Here is a 7,406-nt window from a genome sequence, read left to right as displayed (position 1 = left end):
TTACGCTTTTGCCTATTTAGTCATATTGTCTGTCTGGAAATCTCGTTAAACGTGTGATGAGAAAAACCGAGGATTGTTATGTTTCGTGAAACCGCAAAGCAATTTTCTAGAAAACCTGCGTAACAGGAGGGAGGAGATTATGAATAAAACTAAGGTCATTAAATCGGGCCGCATAGCTCCCAGCGAAGCGAAGACGAAATGTAAAAACACCTAAAGTGACAAACTCAACACAAATCTGGCTGATACATTTAAATAGATTCAGCTGGAGCGCCGCTGTTTAAATAACAGGGATACGAACACTAAATCAAGCAATAACAACGACAAACCGCCTGGAAAATAGATTCATGGAGTAATGAGATTTTTCCGGTTTTATCTAGCTGACAAATTTTGTCCTAAAGTAAATATTTTGAAGATAATTGAACTGATTACTGCTCTCTTGCTCATCTGAATTTTTCAATGCGAAAACAGAGTTGTAAAACAGAAAGCGCTTCCCACAATGCACAATTTAAATCATTATTCAGTTTGTCAAGTGATATTACAAATAATGTCACGAATTATTAATGCAAATTCACTCGTATCCATCGCATTTAGATTTAAATCAAAATAAATGTCCAGTTTTTCAACACTGAGTGTCTGTGAGGCTCAAAATATTGAAAATAATGCAACAATAAACTTCTAAACACTTTATTTTGGGTTAAAATAATATAAGTTGCACGAGCTTTAACGAATTTTAAACAAATAAATAAAAATAACACGTTTACCGATAACTCATGAATGAAGTTTGTTGTTGTTGTTGTTAGTAATAGTAGTGATAGGATCTCTCGCGGTACAAAACGAGATCATAATCTGCGTCCATCGAATGAATTCTTAAAAGCTCGCGCTGTTGACAGAAAACCATCTGTTTACGTTCCTGCCTCTGACAGAACCTTAAATATGCTTTTAATTAAGGACGGGTTAAAGCTGTAGACCTCATGATGGGCAATAATTACAAATTACACTACAAATCCGACAGATGTGACAAGGGGCCTTCGTCTGTACAATAGGGAGAAAATAAAAGACAACGATGAGCAATTTGACAGAAGTTGTGCTGAATTTATCTTGGTGTTTTGAAAAACACCGTCTTTGATTATATCCAGACAGGATTTGTTCTTCTTCTCCGTCATGATTGTTTTCATATTTCGTTGACATCCATTGATTTGGAGGCAGCTGTAAGACTTTGTCACAAGAGAGAGGAGCAGTCACAACGCATTAGTCTGATGGCATAACTCGAACGTTGGGGCCCTACAGAGCGCATGTTGAGGGACCATGTGATGGCTTGTCTTGGCTTCCACATAAATGGATAAAAGGTCTAATTAGTCAATTTTTAGTCAGTTACAAATCTGATATAGGATCATTTAAAATCTGACGCATATACTTCGTCACTCATTACTGTAAAATATGATATTAAGGCCTACAAAGAAACACCGCTTTGAATTTAGGACAGTTTTTATATTCTGAGTTTGTTGTGAAGTGGAAAACTGAAGAAAAAAAAAAAGCACCCGCATAACAGTCTTGTCAGTTTACTTAATATCTCTGTGGTTGTTTTAAGCTAAAACTCATTTTAATTTTCATTTTTGAGAGTGTACAGTAAAGTTGAAACCAGCCCCAAACGGCTAGACTGTAAACTTTATTTATTATTATCCCTTTTTTATTGTAGGCCTATTAGACTACTTATTTATAATTTGTAGTCTAAAATTGTAGTCACTTAATAATTTTGTGTACTTTGAGATTTTTTAAGCGATTTTCAGATTAATCAAAACATGTAAAACCAGCCAAATTAGTGAATTTTGACATTAGTAAATCTTATGTTTTGTAAATATTGTAGGCTATATACAGTTTTTTAAAAAAAAACAAACAAATAAGCCTACTTTAGTGAAATAGTGGTATGAATTACCCTACCGAATGCATTTTTGTATATTTTTTGCTGTTATTTTTCTGCCTTTTAGACATGGATGTGTCGTTTTTATATTAGCCTACTATATAAAGTCACCGTCTTCCGTGTGTTATCGTAGTAAATCCGTGAGAATCCGTGTTTAGAAGTTTTATTATAGCCTATTTATACTGATTAGCCTACGTGAGATTGCGTGCAACTTTAAATTAGCTGCACTTTCCTCATAACGTTACTGCAGTTCTATCTGTTGCATGTGTTAGTAACTAATATAAAGGTGGCAGTGAACGAGAAGTTAGAGAATATGCATGTTGCTGTCGTTATATGCATCCTTTGACTGTGAACGGAACCGATGCTTCAGTCAATGTGGGTTTATCGCCTTCAACAATGTTCGATCGCCCTCTAGCGGGTACTCTGCAACAAAGGAACAGAGAGAAAGAGAGATTATAGCATGCTCAACGAATTCAAACATTAAGTCAACACACTTGCACAAATCAAATTAAGCAACAACAAAACATAGCCTACATTTGAACACAAATGTTCAAATTGCAATAAAATGTAATGTTAGACCAGCTTAATGACTTTTAATGCATCCCTCTGCTTTCAAAATAATAGAATCAATATGTAAAAATCCTAAACCAGTTGTTTCTCTTGCAAATACTTAGGCTATTTCAAACTCACTGAGGCCAAATGTCTTTGCCACCTATGCTATATTGGGAACAAAACACATTAGCCTATATATATAAAGGTTTTGTAATACGTTTTTGGCATGCATAATCAGTTCGGTTACATTTTATTTTAAGGCATCATTATTACAGTGTAGGCTAATTATATATTTATTAATTTATATATAATTAATAACACGTAGCCTAATTAGTATAAGATTAGGGTTTGGGTGAGTGTTAGTTGCATGTAATTATCAATAATTTACTGTTATTACTATGGTAAGTACATGTAACATATGTAACAAGGACACTAAAATAAAGTGTTACCATCAGTTCTTAAAGATGAATGAATTACGTCATTTACAGTAATTAGTATCTTGAACGTGCGGATGTCTGTTGACTTGTGCAATGGTTCAGGCGCTCGTGGTGCTGAAAGGACAGCGACAAGTAATGAAGCGATCCGGGTGCAAATAATGCGGAAGAAGGGTTCCGGGATGGGGTAAAAATAATAGGTTAGGTGTGTCTAAAGTATTAACGTAAACAACGTTTTATTAACCAAAAAAGTTAGTCTGAATGCGGTTAAATGCGCTCACGAACAAAAGTCATCTGAGGACGTACGTTGAATTCGCCTTTAAAAATTAGCCTACTGACAGTTTTCTTCTAAAAGTCGTAAGTCTCTGCCTTTAAAATCTATTGATACCTTAACGTTGTATAACGTATTTGTTATTATGGACTAGGCAATATGTTTAAAATCACGTGACACTTTCTGGGGACGTGTTGTGTTGCTCAACAAGGAAACCGGAACTTACAGTTTAAAGCTTTTTTTTTTGCGTCAGTTGAGTTTCACAACTCATCCACGAAGTTTGCAGGACTATTTTTTGAACGCGCTCACGGTAAACACTGTGCTTCGGGACCTTTTGGATGGTAATGCCCAGTCAATTACATTTCTTTCGAGATCATTAAACACAAATCCGGCTTGTCTTTTAACAAGGCAGTCCCGTGTTTTAATGAGGGTCAGGGAAGGTTAGAATTACTTTTAATGGACGCTTTTCCCGCCTGCAGCATCCACTGTTTAGCGCGCGAGATTGCGTGTAGGCTACAGCTTATGCCAAAACTTTGTGCAACACTGACGAGATTTAAGATATTTATGATAGGCCTAATGATATTTAGACAAAGTTTTACAATATTAATTTTGTATTTTACACAATATTTTAAGTCGTCATAGATGGGTAAAATTCTATGGCGGTAAATGAGAGAATACATTAAATATTTTTTTTGTGTGTGTGTGTCACCATTTTCTCAAATTTTCTCAACAACAGTTTTTTCACAACTAAGAAAAAGAGGGTAAAAATAGAGAGACATTGATAACGGCAGTCAGAAGAGAGAAAGATGTCAACTTTACCGTCACTCCCACGTGCTGCTGTATGAGAAACACCCTCACAGCAGTAACTTTTTTTTTTTTTTTTTTTTTTTTTGTAATTTGATGAAAAGGTAATACAATATTATAGTGTTATAAATGTACATGCATTTTTTAAAAAATGAAAATGTAAAAAACTTTGCAAGATTTACGATGCTGATGACCGTTAAAACGCGTCATCACAGTCCGTGAAAAGGGTCCGTAGAGTACCTCAGAGATGACGTGTTTTTGTAGGCCAACGCGGAAGTTAGCGGCGCACGGGTTCCCTCGATCAAAAGCCTATGCATTTTTCCCATAGACTTTTGGAAAATAGCAAAAAATAAGCTCTGTGTTTAACAATGGGGTTATGACACTTGCACGTTTTGTCTATCAAGTTAACACAACATTTATACATTTTGAAGCCTAAATAAAGTCGTCAGATATAAAAAGCTAACAGTAGGCTATAAACGGACTACAGCACACCATGGTCACGGATCAACGTCACCACCACCAAGCTTCCTCAAACTTTATTTAAAAACATGCTCGCTGATTATGATCTGCGCTGTGTATGAATACTTATCCACTTTTTCATGAGAAATGCTGTCCAAATGTCCTGTTTGTCATGATGACGTCTAAAGTCCCCGCCAAAGGAAGTAGTCCCTTTTAGCAACTTGTTAGCAACCGCCATTTTTAAGAAACAATAAAGGTTTAAAAAAATCACAAGCGGGTTATAACTGATGTGGTTTATGTCATAGATCAAAACGTGAAAATATTTAGAGGCTTTGTTAACCACAGACCTTATTTCAGGCGATTTAGCAAAAACCCATTCAAAAAACCCATAGACTTTAGGGCAATGGAACCAGAAGTCCTAAAATGCTAACTCGCATCCGGGTTTTGCATACAAAAACACGTCATCTCTGAGGTACTCTATTGTCAATGCACTTCACTAGTCATCAGCTGTCGTGTAACTAGAATGCAATTTCTTCTTGATTCTGACATGAGAGCCGTGCACCGGTCTATAGTGAGCAAAAGAATTGCAGTGTCTAAGTCATGTTTCAGTGTTCAAGGCCCGGTAAATTACAAAGAGAGAGCAATTGATTTCTGGATTCGTTTCATGATTCATTGCATTGCATTAATTCTGTAGGATGACATGCATGAAATACATTGTTGTCTCAACACTGATGAGGAACTGAGCTCAAAGTGATACTAGATCTGATGTACTTTTAAGAGTAATTGGTTAGAAAATGGTTACACATTGTAGGAACGATGGAATTATATGAGACACTTGTCTTGTTGTTGACTTCACCTCTGATATATGCAGCAAAATACACTTATCATTCATTTATCATCAGTCATCTGAGATACAACTTTTCCCTTTAAGCCATGATAGCTGTTCCTGTTTTATTGAATTCAAACCACAGTATTACATTTAGATTGTTTTATGGTAGACTGCAGATTTTCTTCACTGATTATTAAAAAAAAAAAAAACTTTGTGTGTCAGGCTAGCATAAGTCAGAGATGATCTCTACTAAATGAGGTGCTCCACGCTTGGCTAATGATGCTTAATGAAGTATTCCGAAAAGTGAAATTATCATTCAAAAACGTGGCAGGAAGAGGCAAACAATCTGAAGGGTTGTAACACTCAACCACTCAGCAGCCCAAAGAACAAAAGTATCATGCTGAAAATTAAACTAATGATGAAAAAATATGCATTAATTTTGCATTTGAGAGGACATGGAAAATGTCAGACATATTTAAAAGGTTAATCTTTAATTCAACCACTAATAAACACAGCAGGGAAAAAGGAAAAATTAATCAAGTGTTCTTTCACTGGACATATTAAATAATCTTATAAATTAATAACTGTCCGCCCGGCAGTGTACCCCCCCCACAAATTAAGTAATTATCATTCATATCAGTGGAGGAGGCTCAAATCAAACGATTTGCGGACAGTACAGAATGGGTCTGTAGTTATTTTTACATTTGTTCTGAGACATTTTTACACTTTGGTTAAAACCTTTTCATTGAGTGGAAATGTTTGCTGTCAGATAATTTTGTTGGATTCTGTGTGATTAGATTAAAGGGATCATTGTACGCATCCTCATGCATAACACAAAAGAAGATATTTTGAAGAATGTTAACTATTTATGTCTATGTGAAAGTCAATGGGGTCCAAAACAACATTGTTGGTCTCCACCGACTTTCATTGTATGGGCAAAAATACATTTTTCTTTTGTTCCACAGAAGAAAGAATGTCATACAGGTTTGGAATGACATGAGCGTGAGTACATTATGATTTTTAGTTTTGGAGAAAGTATTTCTTTAATCTACTCAGAGATGGCAAGAGAACCGGCACTAATGTTCTGCTACAACTTATAGGAAATTGTCAGAACATGATGGATGTGGATCATCACACTTTACAGAAGACTGGGGTGAAGTTTACTGACATTTAAAAAAAGCTGTAAGTTGAACCCAGACTTTCATTTTTACATTAATTATTGGTCAAATTCATACTTTACTATTGATTGTGAGCATTCTTTCTAGAAACAACAACTTTAAGGCATTAGTTCACCCAAAAATGAAAATTCTGCCATTAATTACTCACCCTCATGTCGTTCCAAACCCGTAAGATTTACCCGTAACACAAATGAAGATATTTTTGATGAAATCTGAGAGCTTTCTGACCGTCCATAGACAGCTACGCAATTAAAACTTTGATGCTTCAAAAAGTTCATAAAGAGATCGAAAAACTAATCCATATGAATTGAGCGGTTTAGTCCAAATTTTTTGAAGAGACTCAAACGCTTTATATGATGAACAGATGTAAATATTCATCAACTCACACATCAGTTGTGGTAAACTGAAGCTCAAGCATGTTCGCTTGGCGTATGAAAACCAATGAGGTTCATTCTTGTGTGTTACGCAGCACGTTTGAGCCAATGAGGTTTGTTCTCGCACGTCAAGCAGGTTCGGTTGAGCTTCTGTTTATGTTCGCTGACCAATGTTTATATGTGAATAAAAGCCTAAATTCAATCTGTTCATCATAAAAAGCGATCAAGTCTTTTCAGAAAATTTGGACTAAACCGCTCAATTCATATGGATTAGTTTTATAAACTCTTAATGAACTTTTTGAAGGGTCAAAGTTTCAATTGCGTAGCTGTCTATGGAGTGACAGAAAGCTCTCAGATTTCATCAAAAAAATCTTAATTTGCGTTACGAAGATGAACGAAAGTGTTACAGGTGTGGAACGACACGAGGGTGAGTAATTAATGACAGAATTTTCATTTTTGGGTGAACTAACCCTTTAAGATTGTCCTCAACTTTCTTAGCACTCAGTTTTCCACTCGAGCTGAGTCTATTTTGATGTATGAGTGGGAAAAGTTTGCTCTAGGTGACGGGCTAAGGTCATGCTTATGTT

At 35.6% G+C, this 7,406-nt stretch overlaps 1 long non-coding RNA gene across 1 annotated transcript; it reads left to right on the top strand.

Annotated features, from left to right (window-relative positions):
- Positions 1-3,353: 3,353 nt before the first annotated feature.
- On the top strand, positions 3,354-6,449 carry LOC127507485 (uncharacterized). Its single transcript, XR_007928361.1, has 3 exons — positions 3,354-3,516; positions 6,233-6,269; positions 6,368-6,449. It is a non-coding gene; the product is annotated as an uncharacterized LOC127507485 (long non-coding RNA).
- Positions 6,450-7,406: the final 957 nt, after the last annotated feature.

The sequence above is a fragment of the Ctenopharyngodon idella genome, chromosome 24 (genome assembly GCF_019924925.1).
Source record: "Ctenopharyngodon idella isolate HZGC_01 chromosome 24, HZGC01, whole genome shotgun sequence".
Classification (NCBI taxonomy): Eukaryota; Metazoa; Chordata; class Actinopteri; order Cypriniformes; family Xenocyprididae; genus Ctenopharyngodon; species Ctenopharyngodon idella.
This window is presented reverse-complemented; position numbering and strand designations above follow the sequence as displayed.